Source organism: Hyperolius riggenbachi, chromosome 8 (genome assembly GCF_040937935.1).
Source record: "Hyperolius riggenbachi isolate aHypRig1 chromosome 8, aHypRig1.pri, whole genome shotgun sequence".
NCBI lineage: Eukaryota > Metazoa > Chordata > Amphibia > Anura > Hyperoliidae > Hyperolius > Hyperolius riggenbachi.
This window is the reverse complement of record NC_090653.1, coordinates 232,234,683-232,258,594: the sequence shown is the minus strand read 5'-3', so window position 1 is coordinate 232,258,594 and position 23,912 is coordinate 232,234,683. Positions and strand designations below refer to the sequence as shown.

Here is a 23,912-nt window from a genome sequence, read left to right as displayed (position 1 = left end):
GCCATATTCCTCCGCCTCCTTGTCCTCCCGTTAGCAGCCCCGATAGCTTGGCGAGTCAGGGCGCACTACACATGCACGGCCCAACCACGGGCCTCCTGCTTTCCAGAGCTGGGTGCGCTCTGCGTCTGCGTAGTACTACTGGGCAGTTGCAGAATGCTCCCAGCAGCAGGAGCGAGACAGGGGGGCACGCACAGCCACACCGCATGCGCCGACTAGCCAAACTTACGGGGCTCCTAACGAGAGAACGAGGAGGTGGAGGAAGATGGCGTAGGAGCAATCAGTGCAGAGGGGGCTGGAGGAAGCCCCAGGTATGTACACATTTTTTATTATTGTTCATCTCTGGTACTCTTTAAAGAGACTCCGTAACAAAAATTGCATCCTGTTTTTTATCATCCTACAAGTTCCAAAAGCTATTCTAATGTGTTCTGGCTTACTGCAGCACGTTCTACTATCACCATCTCTGTAATAAATCAACTTATCTCTCTCTTGTCAGACTTGTCAGCCTGTGTCTGGAAGGCTGCCAAGTTCTTCAGTGTTGTGGTTCTGTGATGCATCTCCCCCCTCCTGGCCCCTCTATGCACACTGCCTGTGTATAATGATCTCTTGAGATACAAAAGGAAGGATGTATACAGCCTGCTTGTGTATGAATGTATTTTCTATGTGTGGACATACTGTACATCAACCTACTTCCTGTTTTGGTGGCCATTTTGTTTGTTTATAAACAAACTTTTTAAAACTGTTTTTAACCACTTTTAATGCGGCGAGGAGCGGCGAAATTGTGACAGAGGGTAATAGGAGATGTCCCCTAACGCACTGGTATGTTTACTTTTGTGCAATTTTAACAATACAGATTCTCTTTAAGTTTCGGGGAAAGGGGGGAGGGGGTGATTATACACTCTTGCCCTGGGAGCTATTTAGCCTAGAAACTGCCCTGCTTCCGGGATTATTGCGGACTGCACAGAAATGTGGCCTGTTTACCGCAAAGGATTCAATGGATCCGTTGCAGGTTGACAATGTGAACAGCACCTATATATATATAAAATAGGAGCCGATCACTGTTAGTTTTGCAATGAGCAGAGAACGGACAAAACATTTCCATTCTCAGCTCAAGTGGGAACATAGCTTTATGCTGGGAATACAGGATGAGCTTTTTCAGATTTACTGTCCGATCGATTTGACGATCATTTTTCCGATCGATTTCCACTCACTTCTATGAGAAATCGATCAGAAAAACGATCGAAAATCAGATCAGACATGTTGGAAATTATCTGTTGAACCATCTATCTGCCAAAAAATCTCATGGTGTATTCCCAGCATGAAGGATGTGAACCTGTAAAATGTGCTGTAAGCTAATTAACTTACAAGTTTCCCTGCTCAGTAATGTAATTATAACCATTACCACTCTGGCTCCATGCAGAGACCTGACAATCCCCCTCCTGCCATTGTTTACAACTACTTCCGCATTACATAACTTCCAACTGTTGCGCTTCTGAAGCCACAGTCCCTGTTATGAAATCCAATGCCGTGTTCCTCTTTCCTTCTCAGCGGTGTGTCTTTTAGGATTTATGTACTTATCTGGACAATTAAATGTGCCATTTATAATTTAAAAATGACAAAACATTATACGGGACATCTAAATTTTTTCATTTTTCACTTAAAAATGCATAGCTCCCAACTGTTCCCCTTTTGGAGGGACAGTCCCTCTTTGGGAGCCCTGTTCCTCTTTCTCCCTCATTTGTCCCTCTTTCAGGACTTTGTCCCTCTTTCTATGAAAATGATATGATAAATAAAAATTTGTTTGATTGACTCTAAACTTTATCCCCATCCTTTAAATTGATATATTACTAATTTTAAGGAATGATGGAAAATGAAGCAGGATAGAAAGGACGGACCTTTGTGATTTGAATTATAAAACAACATATTTTTCTTATGAAATCTTTATGGTATGCGTGACTAGGGGTGTGGTGTTGCGTGGTCAGGGGTGTGGCAGGGGCGTGGCTTTAGTGTCCTTCTCCCTAATCTCAAAAAGTTGGGAGGTATAAAAATTTGTTTTTCTAGTATCCTCTTTTACTACTGGGGACCATTCTACACATTTGGAGGCACGTCAGGGTTATGTCCTTAATGGGGGGGGGGGGGAGGGGGGGGTTATGCCATATCCTAGCTACACAATGCTTTCTGCTGCTCTGGCAGTCTGTCCATGCTCCTTCCTGCACCCTGGCAATCCTCCCAAGTCTGAATATCTCTTTGTGTGATAGAGATTCCCACATCTGTGATCTATAGGGCAGCATGGTGATGGTGACGTATTGGGCACTAGCTGCACGGAGTTTGTATGTTCTCCCCATGTCTGTGTGGGTTTCCTCCGGGCACTCCAGTTTCCTCCCACGTCCCAAAAGCATACAGATAAGTTCATTGGCTTCCCCTTAAAGGGTACCTGAGATAAGCCCCCAAAAAGTTTTAAACATACCTGGGGCTTCCTCCAGCCCCCTTCAGGGTAATCAGTCCCTCGCCGTTCTCACTATGGGTCCGGGTAATTTCCCAAGCTGGTGCCGGCGCAGAACTCTACCAGCGATGGGAGTAAGATGGGGCGCCTCGGCCGAGCCGCGCATGTGCAGTAAGCCCCCAGTTTGGTAAATTACGGGGACCCATACCAAAGGACCAGGCGGCGGAGGGACTAATCAGCCTAAAAGGGGCTGGAGGAAGCCCCAGGTATGTTTAAAACTTTTTGGTTCATTTCAGGTTTAGTATAAATTGGCCCTAGACTACGATACATACTGAACACAATACATACGTAGACATAGGACTATGGTAGGGAGTAGATTGTGAGCCCCTCCAAGGGACAATTAAGTGACAAGACAATATTCTCTGTGCAGCGCTGCGGAAGATGTCAGCGCTATATAAATACTAAATAATAATGTAGATCAGGTCTGAGCACTTCTCTCTAAATATCCATTTCCATTCCCTATTCTGACCACATAAAAAGAGGTACACTTGCATGAGCCGCTCAGACCACTGAAAGCTTTGCTCAGTAAAATGTGATTTGCTGCAATTCTATTTATACACATGGAATGAGGCAGTACTACTAATGCAATTCTCTCCTTGGCTGTACACTGCTGTACTTTTCATAGTAATCTACAGCAAGACAGTTCCTCTCATCCTCCCCGGGTATAACAAATAAAGGCGTGGGGAAATATGGGCACACAGTAACGTTAGTAAAATATCATTCTGAAATACCAATATTTTACGATAAAAGTGTAAAATGTCGATATTAAATAAAAATATTTTACTATTGCCAAACCTAACCCTACTCTCACACAGAACCTTTCCCCTGATGCCTAACCCTAACCGCCCCCCAATGCCTAATGCTAACCCCCACCCACACACACTACCTAACACCCGTGGTGGTGCAGAACGATGATCGCACTGCACAAAATACATTTTTAAAAAACGTTAAATATCAGTTGTAGAATAGCCCCATGATCTCAGCTGCAGCAGCAGTGGGAGGTTTACCACTGGAACCCCACCGGGCAGCATAACATCAGCCCCAACAATATGCCATGCCCGGAGAGCAGCAAGGTGGGGACTGCCAGTGGGTGGTACTGCCACCACGCAGGGAGGGAAAGGGAGGAAAAAGCAGAGATGGAGAGCAGGAATCGGGGGAGCGGGATTTGGTCATATGCTCTTTGCACCCGTGTGTGTGCTGGCAGAGAAGGAGAGCGGTCACTTACCAGGGAGAGCTCACAGAGGCTCTACCTGCGGACACAGCTCAGGAACCCACATCACGGTAGAAAAAATGGGTGCATGCAGCAAGTGAACTAAATACAAAATAGCGGCATTTGGGTGCCCGCGATGCCCGATATATAGCAGGCGCTGTATCAGAGCTCAAATTTCCGCTCTGGTGCCTAAAGACCGATATTTTGTATTGATGCCCATTTCGTCCACTTGCCACGTGCGCCCTTTTTCTTGCTCCGCCTCCCCTACCTCCATAGGACAGAACAATGCTGCTTGGCAGAGAGCACACAAGTTCACTCAACACTGAATAAGGGAAAACTGCCATCCAAACCGGCCAACTAGAGACCATCGTAGGTGACATGTATCCACTTGTGCTTACAAACTTCCCTTGCCCAAGACACTAGCAGAAAGTGAACAGAATAGAGGATGCCTACATCCCGCTGGACATTTACATTCCAAATCAGTTGCCGCTCAGTGTCTGCCAACAGATATACTGTGGATCTTCCATGACATTATCGCTATGTACACTTGATAAAAATAATTTGGTTTCCCCACTTTGCATTATGTTTGGCCCACTGTAGACCACCAGGGAATAGGGGAGGGAGGTTCACTAGACACCAGGGAACTGTATAGTGGTTGGAGCAGGGCCATTGGACACCAGAGAACTTTATAAGGGAGGAAGGTGGCCAGTAGACATTGAAGTTGGCCACGACTTGGTCCCAATGTTCAATTTCGGCCCACTGTATTTGAGTTTGACACCCCTAATGTAGACTGATCCATCCTGATCTATTCAGATGGTAATCGTTGTTATGCTTGGTACACACGATACAATTTCCCATCAGATCAGACAATTAATCTGACAGGAAGTTGCATCGTGTGAACATGTCATACATAATCGTTTTGAACCTGTCGATCGGACGGGAAGTTGTATCGTGTGTACCCAGCATTGGTTGGTTGAAAACACAGGTATCAAACAATGTTGAACCATTGCTCTGTCTGAATCTTATATACGGGGCTAGCTATGTGCTTCTGTATCCTCAGTTTTGAGCTTCCACTAATGATCCTATCGGTAGACTGTGGTTGCACCGTTGTTCAAACAAGCCATGTTGCCATCAGATGTCATCTTATCATTGCATTGTCATCAGGGATTATTTGTTTGCTAACGACGGTGGTCTGGCGTGTGAACTGAGCAATCCGAGATAAACTTTTACTCATTGCATAATTGTGTTCCTTTCATGTAGTTTATAGGGCATTCCTCAAGCCAAATACTTTTTTTGTTTTGTTTTAATACTCTAATTCCCTATAAACTAAACAAGCCTCGTCCACAGCTCCTTTTGTGCCTTGGCAGTGTAGCAAGGACTTATGGGAGCTCAGTCTGGGCAGGAGGAGGAGGAGGTTACTAGCCACTGATTTCAGAGGCAGAGGGGAGGGGGGATGAGGAGAGAGGACTGAATTTACACACAGGCAAGCTGATAGCATCTCCAGCCCTCAGCCTGTGACAATGTGACAAACAGAACATGGCTGCCCTCATTGTATCACAGGGATAAATAATCATAAACTTTTGAAGCTGTTTGCAGCTAGATATGCTGTGTAAACTATCTAAACTTTAGATAAGATATATAGACAAATTACTTGTTATAGTTAGTTTTTCATCTTGGATCCGCTTTAAAGAGAACCCGAACCGAAGCTCATGTTCAGAAGCAAATACTTACCTAAGGAGAGCGAAGCCTCTGGATCCTAATGAGGCTTCCCACAGTGTCTCCAGTCCGTCCCTGCTTGTCGAGACCATCCTGCTGATCAAGGCCACATTGAGCCACTCCAGCATGAGCGGCTCTGGCTTACTGTGCAGGTGCTGCTGTACTCGTGCAGGCACAGTACAGCTGCGCTCATGCTTGCAGAGGAGTGCGACCCTGATCAGATTACAACAATCCCTTGCTGGTATTCTTTGTAGGGTCTGCGCTCAGCCCCGAGTGCTGTGCACAGCGTTCGAGTGCCCGACGACCGACGCAATACAGCTGCAATACATTACCTGATCCGGCCAGCACGTATCCTCCCGGTCACTGCTGCTCCGTCTCCGCGCTGGGCTCCGGATCCAGCAGGCTTCACTTCTTCCTGTCCCGGCAGGAAGTTTAAACAGTAGAGGGCGCTCTACTGTTTAAACTTCCCCCAGACAGGAAGAAGTGAAGCCTGCTGGATCCGGAGACCAGACCAGAGCGGAGAAGAAGACGGCGGAGACCTAGGGAGTCGCGCCGGTGGAGCAGGTAATGTATGCGGGGGGGGGGGGGGGGAGCGGCGGCAGCACTTCCACCACCACAGATTGTGAACGGTTTCAGGCTGAAATCGATTTACAATCTGTTTGCAGTAAAGGCAGCCATACGATCCCTCTCTGATCAGATTCTGTTGGTCGAATCTAATGGCAAATCGACCAGTGTATGGCTACCTAATGCTAAGTGGCACCTGTAGCTACCTATGATGGACGAGGGAAGTAAGGCAGAAGTGACAGCTGGGGCCGTCCAGCACACTTGCGTTAAGGTTCGGCAGGGGTTTGTAGGCTCATGGAGGGTGAAGTCTGGGGTACTAGGACATCTGTGCCTATAGGCTCCTGTGATGTAAATCCAGGCTTGATGCAAGGTATTGGTTAATACAGTCAGGGGGTGCAGTAATAACTATATTTCCTAGATTACACCAGCTCAACATGACCATGGCAATAAAAGCCAAGATTGCAAGAGTGCAACCACAAACTTTATTCACAAACAGAACAGTTAAGGAAGTGAAAAAAAACACTAAGGCTGGTGTCACACTTGTTAAAAATCACATGCGACTTGTGATTTTCTGAAACCACGATTGTCACATATTGGGCTTGGTTCACTAAACTGTGATAGCTCATATCACGGCTGCGCTAGCGTTTTCGCGTGCGTTTTTGTGCGCAATCGTGAATTCATTCGTGATTGCGTGCAAAAACGTTAGCGCGGGCATGATATGAGTTATCACGGTTTAGTGAATCAAGCCCATATAGTGTACGTCAGTGGCATAGCATTCAAAAAGTTTGCTTGGAGGGAAGCCATGATTTGCATTTGACTGCTAGGCACTTTGGTGAATGAGCATTTTCTATGTACATTGAAAACAAGTTAAAGGGAACCTGAACGCTGAATGAAAACAAAATTTAGACTTACCTGGGGCTTCCTCCAGTCCCCTGTAGCCCGCAAGTTTCTCCGGCGTCCTCTTCTTCCCTCTCCTGGTCCCGTTGGCGGCTCCGCCACTCTCTGGTGAAGTTGCGCATATGCGCCCCCGCCGCGTCATCATGCCAGTTGCCGTAAGCCTCCTGCGCATTTGCGGTTCAGTCTTCAGAGACCCACCCATGCATATGAGCGACCGGCGTGATGGTGCGATGGGGCCGCGGTGGGGGCACGCGTGCGAGACTTCACCAGAGAGTCGCCGATTACCGGACCAGGAGAGGGGAAAAGAGGATGCCGGAGGACTTCACAGGCTATGGGGGGCATTTTTATTCGGGGCTCGGAGTCCCTTTAATAAAGCTGAAATAATGTTTACCGTTGATACTTGTAATGTAATGCATGAGCTGCATGAAGGAACTACATTTAAATGGGCAATTTCCTTTTAAAAATAGGTTTTGTCTGAAGTTCCTCTTACATCTATTCTCAAGCTTGTCTAAACCACTTATAATGTATGAACTCATTTTGCCACATCCACCGCCAGCTTCTTTTCAAGACAGATCCACTTATCTGTGCTATATCAATATATTTTTTTTCTTTAGTTGGGAAACTCAGCTGGCCAATGACAAGTGTGTGTGGGTGTGTCCAGGGACAGCTCTAGGGACCGCAGCAATGACAGTCATTACTTCATGTTCGTCCTCAGTGCAGGGCAACAGGTAAGCCTTTTACATTCACCATCTCTTTTCCACCTATAGATATTCCATTGTTCTCTGCAGACACATACTCAGATATGGGAACTTTGTAGCTAAAACTGCAGCTTGTACTACAGGTGCCTAAAACAGTCTGTAAAAAAAGACATATTAACCAATGCTTTAATTTGCTTGTTTTGTTTTTTGTTTGTTTGTTTGATATTTTTTACAGTTGTTTCTTGTGCTTAGTTTTATACTTTTCCTATAGTAAATGATAGGAAATGCTCCTACAGCAGTATCTGTCCTAGGTTAGTGATTCAGAGGGTCTAAAGTGGCCACTAACGGTCCAATTTCTAGCAAAAAATCATTAGAGCGATCAGAAATTCTGATCGGATTGGTTGTAAATAATCTCAGTTTATGGGCACAATCGATTAAAAACGATTATAAAAATAGTCATCCGATTGGATTTTCATCAAACCAAAATTTGGATTTTCTTGTTGGTTGCGATTGATAGGAAGCAAAGATTGGTTAGTTGATGGTGTAGTGAACGATTTTTCTTCCGATCAGAATTATCTGATCCCTCAAAAGATTTTTCGCTAGAAATTGGATAGTTAGTGGCCACCTTAAAGCGAACCTAAACTGAGAAGGATTTGGATATTTCCTTTTAAAATAATACCAGTTGCCTGACGCTCCTGCTGGTCCTGTGTCTCTAATACTTTTAGCCACAGCCCCTGAACAAGCATGCAGGTCAGGTTCTCTGACTAAAGTCAGACTGGATTAGCTGCATGCTTGATTCAGGTGTGTGATTCAATTACTACTGCAGCCAAAGAGATCAGCAGGACTGCCAGGCAACTGGTATTGTTTAAAAGGAAACATCCATATCCCTCTCAGTTTAGGTTCCCTTTAAGGAGAAGCTTTGTGAAGAAGGTTGTTTTGGTGTGAGAATCTGCAAAATTGTGGTGTCACAAGTCATTTTGGGACACAACCGGCTTTGCTTTACGTATGGGAAGAGTTCTCGCTAATACAGAAAAGTTTAAATTAGTGGAAAGGTTAGTTCTGGCTGGCTTCACACTTGTCTGTCAGTTTTCTGTGTGCGTTTTTCTGCATGAGTTTTCTGACAGTGCTGCACTGATGTCAGATTTTTTTTCTGCAAGTGAAAAACGCATTCAAGTGTGAACTAGCCCATTGATTAACATTGGTTCTCTATGCAGAAAACGCACACAAAAACAGAGAAGTGTGAATCCAGCCTAGGGTTAGGCACTAGTGATGAGCAAAATTCTTTGCGCATTCATTTTCGTGAAAGTAATGTAAAATTCGACTTTTGAGCAAAAATGCCTTTGAAAATCATTTTGTAATACATTTGTGATTTTAAAAAAAAAAGAAGAAGCTTTGAAAGGTGTAATTTGCTCATAACTCATAAATGACAGTTTGCAGTTTTGGTGAAAGTTCATTTTCCATGCGAAAATTACTTTGGTGAACACTCACAAGCAACTCTATTAGGCAGTGATAACAAGGTTTGGGTGTGGCTTTGATATGGTTTGGGTTAGACGTCAAGATGAAAGTGCGTTCACACCATGGGCATTGCATCCTAACTTAACTCCTACCGGTAGTCACACAGTAATGTGCTTCAATGACCCAAAAGTGGGCCCATTCATGTTGTCGCATTGGCTTTGTGATGCATCATGTTTGAACGTAATCAATGCAAGCTGAGCTGTGCGCTACCGCTGCTGTTACAGATGGACGGCAATGCGCATGGCAGTGAGACGACAACTGTGTAATCTGTTCCACATTGTAAAGCATTCAGTGTGAATGTAGCCATTTAACTGAGCTGCTAGAATAAAACATACAAATGGGTCTTTCCCCCCCAACGTTGTCATACACCATAGGCAAATGCGGAGGGGGGGGGGGATTACAGCTGCCCAGATTCCCCCCTCAGACCAGGGCAGTGCAGTGTCTGGGGACAGGCACAAGTTGAGACACCAGAATATCTCCAGGTATGCTGCAGCTCACAGTACCGCCCCCTCTCTTGCACTGCTACAGTTGACTTTGGATGTAGAAGCAGCATGTGAACGGAGCATGGAGCAGCTCTGGGGAACACACAGAGCACATAGCCAGGTATGAGCACAGCCCTGTGCCCTTCTGTGTGAAGGCTCCACTTTCCCCAATGTCGGCTGTCCTCATTATTATCTGTATCCAAACTGCTCCTGATCTCTATCCCGTTGTCGGTCGGTCGGACAGGAAATTGCATTATGTGTACCTGCCATGATGTCCTACCATATTATTATACTGTATTGTGTGTGGCTGAGGGAGACCTTTCAGGAATCCCTCCCTTGAAAATCATGGGTTTGCCCCTGCATACACGATACAATCAAATCAATTAATCTTCCCATTTTTTCGATAAAAAAATCAATCATATACAAAATTGAAAATAATTATTTGGAATTGGATCGAGAAAAAAGGATTGCTTTTTTTTTTTTAATTCTTCTTTTATTTTTTTATAAAAATCGGATGTGTTTAAAAAATCAGATAGTAAAATATAAAAACTTACATTTCGATTCGATCATTTGTTTGATATTTTAGGAAAAGTAAGTCATAAGTGGATGGTATATTGGCTCGATTTTTTTGACTATTCGATCAAGATTTCTTCGGTCTGAAAAAAAAAAAAACCTAAAAAATGTACCGGACCGGTAATAATGTATAGCCACCTGGAGGCTACTTTTACACTGCAAATCACTGTGCGATTCCGATTCCAATTAGCAAATCTAATCTTCACTCAATGCTAACAATATATAAATAACACATGAAAAACGCAGCATGCAGAACTTTTTAAAAAGGATTTAAAACCGCAATTGCATTGGAATTGAATGTAGTGTAAAAGGCAGGGCTGGATTTGTACGCTTTACCGCCCAAGGCCACTGTCACCACCCGCCCCCCTCTCCCCCCTCTTCAGTAGGTAGCGAGATGATCCCTCTCCCCTTCCCTCCTGTATAGGTAGCCAGATGACCTCTCCCCCTTCCCTCCAGTATAGGTAACCAGATGACCCCTCTCCCCTTCCCTTCCCTCCAGTATAGGTAGCCAGATGACCCCTCCCCCCTCCCTCTAGTATAGGTAGACTGATGACCCCCCCCCCCCCCAGTATAGGCAGCCAGGTGACCCCTATGACCCCTACTCCCTTCCCACTAGTATAGGTAACCTGATGACCCCCCAGGTTTTTCAGGCAGATTACCCCTCCCCCCTTCCCTCTAGTATAGGTAGCCTGATTACCCCCCCCCCCCAGTATAGGTAGCCAGGTGACTCCTCCCTCCTTTCCCTCCAGTATAGGTAGCCAGATGACGCCCTTAATCCCTCCTTTTCCCACCCGCCCTTTCAGTATAGGTAGCCAGCTCGCCATCACACTGCAGCAACCATCAGTGTAACTCCTTTCTCCGGTCGTCTCCAGTGCAGAAGCTTCCTTAATCTTTCCGTCTCCAATTCTTCCCAAGTCCATAGCCGCCGGCCACAATGCAAACATGCACAGAGAGCAAGGTGGCTGCTGCACAGGCGGCTAGCAGTAGAGTACCGTGGTCAGGCGCTATTCTGATCTCCTTGCATTGCAGTATTTGCAAGCTTACAAATGCTGCACCAGTTTAGCCTGCTACTTTGGTGCCCTTGCTCCTGTGGTGCCCTAGGCCATGGCCTAGTGGGCCTTGGCCTAAATCTGGCCCTGATAAAAGGTGTGGACTGTTGGAGGGGCATTCAGCGGCTGCTCCTTAGCCCTAAGTCTGTACGCAGTCTGACATCTTCTCTGTCCCAGCTGCAGCTGACATATTTTGAAGTGCCAATGGTGATATCATGCGGACCTGGCCACCACAATGCATGAGTTTCAGTCTATTAATGGACTTCATTTCCCAACATGCATTTCAGTGGCCCAGAATAACCCGTCCCTGGTCATAACGCAGGCATAACATTAATTACTTTAGTTACTTTTCTCCTCCGTTGTGATCCTGTTTGTACAGGGAGCGCAGTGTCCCAATGTGTGAAAGTAGCCCTGGCCATCGTGCGAACCAATCGTGTGTTTTTAAACGTTTTCTTTCAGCTTTAGGACATGGCGGACAGGTGAGCGGTTAAATTTTTTTTTTGGGGACCCCTGTGGGAGGGATGCCTGCACGGGGCGGTCCTGCTAGCGACACAATCTTGCGATGGCGTCCAACTGAAGCCTCCCACCTGAATGCTAATGGCTGCTAGATGTGGTATGGCAGGTAAAGGGTGTATGACAGTACATCCTGATTGGCTGACAAGCACCTGCTGACCACTTAAATGTAGCTGGATACATGTACTGCTGTGTTCTATCGCTTGTGTGTGTTGAAAGTAGCCTTAGGCCCCGTTCACACTGCACGCGTTTCCAGCCGCGTTTTGGAAACGCGTGCAGGTGGCCGACACGCACGACATCAGACATTGCATAGAGTGCAATGTCTGATGTTCACACTGCATGCGTTCCGGACCTGTGCGGTCCGGGAACGCATGCTGCACGCATTTTTTGTAAAAACGCATGGCTGTCCCATTCACTTTTCAGTGATGGAATCAGCCACGCAACGCACACAAACGCGGATGGCGTGCGGTCGCATGCGTTGCGTTCCGCATGCGTGGCCATCCGCGTTTGTAATGTGAACGGGGCCTTATAGTCAGACAATTTGCATTTTCAGAATGGGATCAGCAATGGCAGCCTTCACATCTCTCTAAAAACTGTCTTGTTAGTGGATGATAAGTTATGGCACACATGTTGTGTGTTGTACTGATAATTATAATGTACAGCATAGAAATGGCTGTGTTATGCTGGGAATACACGGCTTGATTCTCAGTCAATTAGATGGCTCGATAGATAATTTTCGACACGTCCGATCTCCCGCCTGATCGTTTCGCCGCCCGATTATGCATTGAGGACAATGGAAAAAGATAAGAAAAATGAGTGAAAGATAAGAGAATCACCTGCGGAATCAAGTGGGGAATTGGAGCGGAAGAATCGAGCGGCAAAATCGAGCCGTGTATGCCCAGCATTAGATTACTGAGTTGCTTTGAAATTTGCCATGCAGAATAGATACTAGACTTGGAGGCAACTTGTCTGCATTGCAATGTAAACATCATGCTGATTGGTTACAGGATACAATCATCCTATAAGTCATCTTAATAGAGAAACAGCTCCAGTATTTTTTCTGTACACTGTGCATAGTGCATATATATATATATATATATATATATATATATATATATATATATATATATATATATATATATATTTATATACATATTTATATACATATATGTATGTATGAACCCCAACAACACTCTGACAGTGAAGCTAGTGCTGTGGATACAGCACTGCCCTGCCTGTGTTAACTTCCAAAACGTTCATTTTTCCTATTATAGCTATGTTCTCTAGCGCTTGCTTGCAACCCCATCGTTCTGCCTTTAAATTCAGAGGTTTTATAAGTTGGGTACCACATTTTGACCCAAGGTGATGTTTAATGTAAACCTTAACCTCCCTGCCGTTATGATTATTTGCGGCGCACGGCCGCGGAAGGGTTTTTTTTTTGCTATATTTTTTTTTTAGCATGTAGTTAGCCTAGCGCTAGCTACATGCTTCCCCCCTCCATTCGCTATCCCACCCACCCCTCTGATCCCCACCGGTGCAAATACCTAACAGGAAATCCCGTTCTGAACGGGATTTCCTGTTTGGGCTTTCACCGTCGCCAAGGCGACGATCGGACTGAAGTCATCGACGTCATTGACGTCATGACGTCAGAGGGAGTCCCGGTCCACCCCATAGCGCAGCCTGGCGGTGATTGGCAAAAGGGGCCTCTTTCATGTCGGGTAGCGGCGGATTGGCGGCGAGTGGCGGCGAGCGAAACAAACACGCAGCTAGCAAAGTGCGTTGCTGCGTGTTTGAAAAAAAAATTATGCAAATCGGCCCAGCAGGGCCAGAGCAATCCTCTGCGGCGGCATAGCCCGAGCTCAGCTCGGAATTACCGCCAAGGATGTTAAAGAGAGCCCGAGGTGGGCTCAAAAAAAAAAAAAAGTAGGCTACCTGATCCGCAGGGCTGATGAGAACAGGTACAAGACAAGACAAATAACATTTATATCGCGCTTTTCTCCTGGCGGACTCAAAGCGCCAGAGCAGCAGCCACTAGGGCGCGCTCTATAGGCAGTAGCAGTGTTAGGGAGACTTGCCAAAGGTCTCCTACTGAATAGGTGCTGGCTTACTGAACAGGCAGAGCCGAGATTCGAACCCTGGTCTCCTGCATATCTGAGGCAGAGCCCTTAACCATTACACCATCCAGCCACCACAGGTAGCTGCAAAAACCGCCGCTCCCGTGGGCTGCAATGGCCCACTTTCACTTGCGTGACCGCTGGGTCATGATGCAGCACTGAGAGACTGTGTTGTCTCTCACACAGTGCAGGGAGGCAGCGGATCGGCAGGACGCGGCCAGGGGAGACAGCTGCCCAATGGCAGCTTAGGAAACCTTGTAGGAACGCCCCTGGCGGGTGTTTTAAACAGGGAATTCCTCTCCCTTCTGTTTACCTCCGAGTTAGCGACAAATCTTGTCGCAAAATTTAGGAGGCTATAGCGCGGCGGTGGGGGGGGGGGGGGGCAGAGTGTGCATCGGTTGGGGGACACAGAGCTATGTCATTAGGCAGAGAACATGGCTCTGTGTCCCATCTGCCCCCCATATCCCCTCCTCGGGTTCTCTTTAACTAACCGTCCTGACCTGTATCTGCATGATTCTATGTATTGCACTGCTGCCACATGATTGGATGATAACTGCTTCATGCTCGGTCATTTCTCACCTCTGCTATGGGACTGTGGGGCCCTTGCTGTAAGAATCTAATAGGCCAGTGATCTGCAGACTTGGCTCTCCAATTGTCAAGGAGTACAAGTCCCACAATGCATTACGGAAGTCTGACAGCCCAAGTCATGATTCATAAAGGCAAATGCATTGTGGGACTTGTAGTTCCTTAACAACTGCAGATCACTACTAGGCAGGAGCCCCAGTGTAAAATGTGTACCACTGATGGCAGTAATATAGCCAGAGCTCATGATAGTTCCTGTTAGATCCAGCATTGAAGGTACAAGTTTTTGACTGGCTTATTGACATAACCATCTAAGCTGTCCAGTATTTTATCTCCTATTTCTAGCATTTGCTGTCTATTTCCCAGTGGCATGTTTCTGCTGAGATCAGCAAAATTGTTGAATATTCTATCTCTTTTCTGTGGCGGAACCTCCCTCTTATCATAATGCCACCTTGCGTCTACACAGAAAGGCTCTCTCTCCAGATCAGGCCTGCCCAGATACATGTGACATGCTACAGATGTCTGTGTCAGTGCATGGAGCAGTATAGGTGTGGTTGTACATAAACATAACAAACATATGAAGCAATACATTGGGGGTGGAGCTACCATAATGATACCATAATAGTATACATTTTTTTGCCATTTTATTTGTTTGAATTTTGACTGGAATATATCATCATACTGATATTATTCTGGTGTACATAACCTTAAAGAAAAAAAAAGTTTGTAACGACATACAGTATAGTAGAATATAATAAATTATTCAGGATACCCACTTTTACGTTAAAATCCTGGTTTCAGCACTAGAAACACTTACTATAGTCATATATTGCTGTATATTGGAATGTAGCCCCTCCCTCCTACTAAGGCTTAGCCTAGGCTGTTTATTATGCAGAAATATCGCTACAGAGCATTCGGGGATACTAGGGATATTTTCTACTGGCTTTAGAATTCTCAGTAAGTGAACTTTTCATAATGTTAAAGTAAATTAGGGAGAGGAAAAAATGTACAATGGGAAAACACTGACTAAATAATTTATAAATTAATATTGTAAAATAAATAAGCAATTTTATTCATTATGTTATTTTGACTACAGTTCCTCTTTAATGTAATGCTTCATATATTTGTTCTATTTATGTATATCTATATCTGTGCTGTTCCATACATTGAGAAAGGGGTCTGTGCATCCACGAAACGATCATCTGCATTTGATATATAGTGGCTTGCAAAAGTATTCGGCCCCCTTGAAGTTTTCCACATTTTGTCACATTACTGCCACAAACATGAATCAATTTTATTGGAATTCCACTGGAAAGTCCAATACAAAGTGGTGTACACGTGAGAAGTGGAACGAAAATCATACATGATTCCAAACATTTTTTACAATAAATAAATAACTGCAAAGTGGGGTGTGCGTAAGTATTTAGCCCCCTTTGGTCTGAGTGCAGTCAGTTGCCCAGAGACATTTCCTGATGAGTGCTAATGACTAAATAGAGTGCACCTGTGTGTAATCTAATGTCAGTACAAATACAGCTGCTCTGTGACGGCCTCAGAGGTTGTCTAAGAGAATATTGGGAGCAACAACACCATGAAGTCCAAAGAACACACCAGACAGGTCAGGGATAAAGTTATTGAAAAATTTAAAGCAGGCTTAGGTTACAAAAAGATTTCCAAAGCCTTGCAGAAATGCACTCAAGAGGCCCATGGTGACTCTGGACGAGCTGCAGAGATATACACCTCAGGTGGGGGAATCTGTCCATAGGACAACTATTAGTCGTCCACTACACAAAGTTGGCCTTTATGAAAGAGTGGCAAGAAGAAAGCCATTGTTAACAGAAAAGCATAAAAAGTCCTGTTTGCAATTTGCCACAAGCCATGTGGGGGACACAGCAAACATGTGGAAGAAGGTGCTCTGGTCAGATTAAACCAAAATGGAACTTTTTGGCCAAAATGCAAAACGCTATGTGTGGTGGAAAACTAGCACTAAGAATCACTCAAAACACACCATCCCCGCTGTGGCAGCATCATGCTCTGGGGGTGCTTCTCTTCAACAGGGACAGGGAAGCTGGTCAGAGTTGATGGGAAGAAGGATGGAGCCAAATACAGGGCAATCTTGGAAGAAAACCTCTTGGAGTCTGCAAAAGACTTGAGACTGGGGTGGAGGTTCACCTTCCAGCAGGAGAATGACCCTAAACATAAAGCCAGGGCAACAATGGAATGGTTTAAAACAAAACATATTCATGTGTTAGAATGGCCCAGTCAAAGTCCAGATCTAAATCCAATCGAGAATCTGTGGCAAGATCTAAAAACTGCTGTTAACAAATGCTGTCCATCTAATCTGACTGAGCTGGATCTGTTTTGCAAAGAAGAATGGGCAAGGATTTCAGTCTCTAGATGTGCAAAGCTGCTAGAGACATATCCTAAAAGACTTGCAGCTGTAATTGCATCAAAAGGTGGTTCTACAAAGTATTGACTCAGGGGGGCTGAATAATTACGCACACCCCACTTTGCAGTTATTGATTTGTAAAAAAATGTTTGGAATCATGTATGATTTTCGTTCCACTTCTCACGTGTACACCACTTTGTTTTGGTCTTTCACATGGAATTCCAATAAAATTGATTCATGTTTGTGGCAGTAATGTGGCAAAATGTGGAAAACTTCAAAGGGGCCGAATACTTTTGAAAGCCACTGTACAGCAAGAAAGTTTAAATTTAAATTACACTATTTAAGTGCAGGAACCCTTTTTTATCATTAGGATCTTGAATGACAGTTCCAGCCATGAGAGGTGAATGCACCTCATTGTCATAAGTAGTGCTATAACTGTTCAGGCTGAGGCAGGGGTCACACTTGTCTTTCAGTTTTCTGAACAGCGTAGAAAACTGAAAGACAAGTGTGACCCCTGCCTTTTCTTTTCTGCATTTGTATGCAGAAAAAAAGTATTTTTTTTTTCAAAGCAGCTAATGTAATTGATAGAGAAAAAATTGGCAAAATGTGCACAATTCTCCAGCAGGACATCAGTTTTTTTTCTGCACGCAAAATTTGCATTCAAGTGTGACCTAGCCTATTTATTAGCATGAGTACTCAGTTGAAATCTGTTTTTCTGTGCAGAAAACGTGCTTGAAAGCAGACAAGTGTGACTCCTGCCTCAATGTTCTGTATGTTCTAGATTTGCTTTGCTTGGGGAAGTTGTTTTTTATCTGACTCTTTATACACAGATACTATATAAACAAACTCCTCTCCTGAGTTCTTGCATACGACTAGGTAGACATCTGTGCCTGGAGGACCGTACCCGTGTGGTGTGTGTCTGAGGGTCCTTGTCATGGCCTGTAAGCAATAAGCACGCATGCAGATGAGAAGCAGCAATGCATGTCATTCAGACCAGTAACTGGAAGTAAGAGGCTAAGAGCTGCCTGGGTTGTTCTTAAAGGACACCTGAAGTGAGAGGGATATGGAGGCTGCCATATGTATTTCCTTTTAAGAAATACTAGTTGCCTGGCTATCCTGTTGATCCTCTGCCTCTAATACTTTTAGCCATAGACCCGGAATAAGCATGCAGCAGATCTACAGAGCAGGCTAGTGAACTATTGACCTGTTCTCTGCAGAGAAAAAGAAGATACAATGACTGACAGTTGAGATAAGCTTCAGAAGACAGAGCTCTCTGCACCTTTGAAAGTGTGGAGCTCAGTGGCTCTTTTGCATAGAAACAACTAGAGTGTCTTAACTCTTCCTGTACTGGAAACAATATTAGACTTATGTCTCTGATGCTAATGTTTTATTTCTTAGCTTCCTCGCTGGCCACCCGTAAGGCTTGCCAACCCATTGATGGATCAGTGCTCCTGCGCATGCACACAAACGCGCCCACGTCACGATGCACGTACTGCTCCTACGCAGTAGTCTGCGCGGGCCCACTGTGGGCCTATTTACACACAGGGGTTCGCACCCACACGTGTGCAGAAACAGCGATCAGCCAATGGGTTATCGAGTCTTACAGGCGGCCAACGGGACACCGGGTAGCACTGGGGCAGCAGCGAGGGACCCAGAAGACTTCTAGGGGCTCGAAGAAGCCCCGGATAAGTAAGGATACATTTCAATGTTCACCTTGTGTGTCCTTAAACTAGAGCTGCTCACTGTCTTATCCATTGGTTGAGGAGGAGTTCGTGTTGCTACTTGAAGGGCACCTCCAGGCATCCAGATCCCCTCCTCCCATAGCCAAAAAATAATATAACCATAGCTTTTCAGTGCTATTGACTCATTGCCGATAGACTAAGTTACAGTATATTGCTAATCCTACTGCTTCTTACTTGAAAAAAAAATATCTCTTGATCCTTACCTGAAACATTTCCTTACATTGCACTCATTGGCCTTGTATTCACTCAAGTGTCTATGTTAAGAATGAATTACGTTGATTGTAATCAATGTAGGTGTAAAGGCGTAGTGAGGAGCACAAATTTCTTGTAATTTTGCATTGTAATGCATAATTACGATGCAAAATTGTAATTAATTTCGCATTTAAGCATAATCAGGAACCATAATTTTGTAATTTTGCGTAATGTAATGTAATTTAGTGCCGTTAAAGTGAATGGGAACCGCATTTAAAAAAATTAGACAGATACTTACCCAAGGAGAGGGAAGGCTATGGGTCCTATAGAGCCTTCCGGCTCCTCTTCTGGTCCCCTCGTTCCGGTGCTAATTCGCCCGGTAGCAGTATTTGACTAAAATAGTCAAATACTGCTTTACCTGGCCAAAGGAGGCTTCAGAAGTCTTCAGGGAGCCCGAGTGCTCCTGAAGAAGGGCGGCCCTGTACTGCGCCTGCGCAAGCACACTCTCTTACACGCTCACGCCTGTGCAGTATGGAGCCCCACGTCTTTGGGAGGACACGACTCCCGAAGACTTCCAAATACCCTTTCAGCGAGGGATTGAAACGGGGGGGGGGGGGGCTAGCACAGGATAGAGAGCACCGAGAGAGGAGACGGAAGGCTCTATATGACCCAGAGCCTTCCCTCTCCTTAGGTAAGTATTTGCTTCATTTTTTTTAAATGTGGTTCCCATTCACTTTAATAGCAAAGCCTCCATACATGCTATCGTTACCAAAATTGCTTGGTATGTTAAGGGGAATAGTGGGAACAAGTCAAAAACATTTTTCAAAGACCTCTAGTTTTTGAGAAACTCAAGTTTAAAAATCACTTCAGGTTCCCTTTAGGTATAAATGATTTATTGTTTTGAATCCCAAAACTCGCTGTAATAGACTGACTATGATTTTTTCAAGTACCTCCTAAACCCCACCTAAGTACCCCCAAGCGGTATGGCCAAGTTGAGAATACAGGGCCTAGACTTTACTGCTAGGTTGAGAACTCCTCCCAATTATACTCAGTGTTAATTTACTGAAATCAAGAACTTATTGCCTCCCTTTCCCCCATTTGCAATTTATCCTTCCATGTACATAAGCTTCACCTCCATCTATTTACAAGGTACAGCAGCTCCCACCTTCCTCTATTAGAGCACCTCATGAAAAGGCTGCTCCCTCTATGTTCCACAGCCAGTCTTCATTTAATTAGGACCACCGCTCTCTCCCTGGCTCCCTTGCTGAGGTATCCAAGAAGTTGCCTTGATGTGCTCTTCATAAGGGGGCCCTCACATGAGGCAACCTCCTGCTAGGCTATGGCCTATGTGGCCTATAAGGGGGCCCTCACATGAGACAACCTCCTGCTAGGCTATGGCCTATGTGGCCTATAAGGGGGCCCTCACATGAGGCAACCTCCTGCTAGGCTATGGCCTATGTGGCCTATAAGGGGGCCCTCACATGAGGCAACCTCCTGCTAGGCTATGGCCTATGTGGCCTATAAGGGGGCCCTCACATGAGGAAACCTCCTGCTAGGCTATGGCCTATGTGGCCTATGCCCATGGGTGCTGCAGTACTGACTGAGGAGGGGAAAGCTCCCGCTGTGATTAGGAGGAGATCTCACTCTCCTGAGGACACACTGCAAAGAGGAAGAGGCACCTACAGCAATGCTAAACATATTAGCACAAGCCCCCAAGTTTTTTTTTTTCATTTAAAATTTTAAATGGGCTTTAAAGACAATAATGCTAGAAGCCTCTATGTCCCTCTCACTACAGGTGCTATGTGTGACTTTTAGAGTCTGAAGTTAGAAGTACATTCCATGTCTCTGCTTTCTATCCCTGTCTTTGCCCTGCCCCCATGTCTCCCAGGCAGTGATAAGTTCTGAAGCTGGTAGTGTGTACAGTATAAGCTGTGATCTGGGCCAGCACCAGCTGGGTGTGACTCTGTAATACCACCAGATAACACCCTATGCAGGCTTTATCTGTTACGGACATTCTCCATCTCTCTGCCTTGTCTGTAAGATAGTCGCCTACTCAGCAGAATCCTGACAGCTCCAAATACTGCAAGTTAGCTCTGAGTGTACCGCCGCATAAGACAAATGTATTACTTTTGTAAGCCAGAATTTTGCAGTAATTAAGGTCAATTAAGACCATACACTGGTTGTTTTTTCCATTGATATCCAGCCAATTCGATCTGTTAGAAATCGATACCCCAACATGCTGGCCCGATCGATCAAACAATCAATACTCGGTCGGTTTTATTGGATATCAATTAGATATCAATCGCTCATGAGGTGGGAGCAGTGACAGTCTGACAGATCGACAGTTCATATTGTTGCACTGCATTGAAAAGTGCAACACTATTGTTAGATTGTGGGATGGGGGGGGCAGGGGTGGAGGAATGGGGAGTGGAGTGGATTACGCACAGAGGTATGTGGATCTAGAATGAACATCAGTCTGTGCTTACCTTGGTAGCTTTGCCTTGGGACAGGTGGGCTTTAAAGGAGAACTGAAGTGAGTAGAATATGGAGGCTGCCATATTTCCTATTAAACAATACCAGTAGCCTGGCAACTCTGCTGAGCTATTTGGCTGCAGTAGTGTCTGAATAACACCAGAAACAAGCATGCAGCTAGTGTTGGGCGAACAGTGTTCGCCACTGTTCGGGTTCTGCAGAACATCACCCTGTTCGGGTGATGTTCGAGTTCGGCCGAACACCTGACGGTGCTCGGCCAAACCGTTCGGCCATATGGCCGAACTAAGAGCGCATGGCCGAACGTTCCCCGAACGTTCGGCTAGCGCTGTGATTGGCCGAACGGGTCACGTGGTTCGGACCCGAACGCGCTCTGATTGGCCGAACTGTCACGTGGTTCGGGTAAATAAATACCCGAACCACGTCATATCTCCGCCATTTGTCTGTGGGTTTAGCTTTGGGTAGGCAGGCAGGGTAGTTCGCGCTCCAGCCACGCTAGCCAGGGTCCCCCCCAGTCATTGTGTGTCACTGCTGGGAACAGTAGTACACCGCTCGTTCAGCCACACTATATAGCATTCTGTGTACTGTTCTGTGTCTGCTGGGAACAGTAGTACACCGCTCGTTCAGCCACACTATATAGCATTCTGTGTACTGTTCTGTGTCTGCTGGGAACAGTAGTACACCGCTCGTTCAGCCACACTATATAGCATTCTGTGTACTGTTCTGTGTCTGCTGGGAACAGTAGTACACCGCTCGTTCAGCCACACTATATAGCATTCTGTGTACTGTTCTGTGTCTGCTGGGAACAGTAGTACACCGCTCGTTCAGCCACACTATATAGCATTCTGTGTACTGTTCTGTGTCTGCTGGGAACAGTGGTACACCGCTCGTTCAGCCACACTATATAGCATTCTGTGTACTGTTCTGTGTCTGCTGGGAACAGTAGTACACCGCTCGTTCAGCCACACTATATAGCATTCTGTGTACTGTTCTGTGTCTGCTGGGAACAGTAGTACACCGCTCGTTCAGCCACACTATATAGCATTCTGTGTACTGTTCTGTGTCTGCTGGGAACAGTAGTACACCGCTCGTTCAGCCACACTATATAGCATTCTGTGTACTGTTCTGTGTCTGCTGGGAACAGTAGTACACCGCTCGTTCAGCCACACTATATAGCATTCTGTGTACTGTTCTGTGTCTGCTGGGAACAGTAGTACACCGCTCGTTCAGCCACACTATATAGCATTCTGTGTACTGTTCTGTGTCTGCTGGGAATAGTGGTACACCGCTCGTTCAGCCACACTATATAGCATTCTGTGTACTGTTCTGTGTCTGCTGGGAACAGTAGTACACCGCTCGTTCAGCCACACTATATAGCATTCTGTGTACTGTTCTGTGTCTGCTGGGAATAGTGGTACACCGCTCGTTCAGCCACACTATATAGCATTCTGTGTACTGTTCTGTGTCTGCTGGGAACAGTAGTACACCGCTCGTTCAGCCACACTATATAGCATTCTGTGTACTGTTCTGTGTCTGCTGGGAACAGTAGTACACCGCTCGTTCAGCCACACTATATAGCATTCTGTGTACTGTTCTGTGTCTGCTGGGAACAGTAGTACACCGCTCGTTCAGCCACACTATATAGCATTCTGTGTACTGTTCTGTGTCTGCTGGGAATAGTGGTACACCGCTCGTTCAGCCACACTATATAGCATTCTGTGTACTGTTCTGTGTCTGCTGGGAACAGTAGTACACCGCTCGTTCAGCCACACTATATAGCATTCTGTGTACTGTTCTGTGTCTGCTGGGAACAGTAGTACACCGCTCGTTCAGCCACACTATATAGCATTCTGTGTACTGTTCTGTGTCTGCTGGGAACAGTAGTACACCGCTCGTTCAGCCACACTATATAGCATTCTGTGTACTGTTCTGTGTCTGCTGGGAACAGTAGTACACCGCTCGTTCAGCCACACTATATAGCATTCTGTGTACTGTTCTGTGTCTGCTGGGAATAGTGGTACACCGCTCGTTCAGCCACACTATATAGCATTCTGTGTACTGTTCTGTGTCTGCTGGGAACAGTAGTACACCGCTCGTTCAGCCACACTATATAGCATTCTGTGTACTGTTCTGTGTCTGCTGGGAACAGTAGTACACCGCTCGTTCAGCCACACTATATAGCATTCTGTGTACTGTTCTGTGTCTGCTGGGAACAGTAGTACACCGCTCGTTCAGCCACACTATATAGCATTCTGTGTACTGTTCTGTGTCTGCTGGGAACAGTAGTACACCGCTCGTTCAGCCACACTATATAGCATTCTGTGTACTGTTCTGTGTCTGCTGGGAACAGTGGTACACCGCTCGTTCAGCCACACTATATAGCATTCTGTGTACTGTTCTGTGTCTGCTGGGAACAGTAGTACACCGCTCGTTCAGCCACACTATATAGCATTCTGTGTACTGTTCTGTGTCTGCTGGGAACAGTAGTACACCGCTCGTTCAGCCACACTATATAGCATTCTGTGTACTGTTCTGTGTCTGCTGGGAATAGTGGTACACCGCTCGTTCAGCCACACTATATAGCATTCTGTGTACTGTTCTGTGTCTGCTGGGAACAGTGGTACACCGCTCGTTCAGCCACACTATATAGCATTCTGTGTACTGTTCTGTGTCTGCTGGGAACAGTAGT

General features: G+C 45.6%; 1 protein-coding gene across 1 annotated transcript in view; it reads left to right on the top strand.

Moving 5' to 3' along the window:
* The first annotated feature begins 7,538 nt into the window (after positions 1-7,538).
* Positions 7,539-23,912, top strand: part of ALAS2 (5'-aminolevulinate synthase 2) — a 67,194-nt gene continuing 50,820 nt past the window's right edge. Inside the window, exon 1 of the mRNA XM_068248333.1 lies at positions 7,539-7,615. The gene's annotated coding sequence lies outside the window, so the exon portion shown is untranslated. The remainder of the gene's footprint in view (positions 7,616-23,912) is intronic.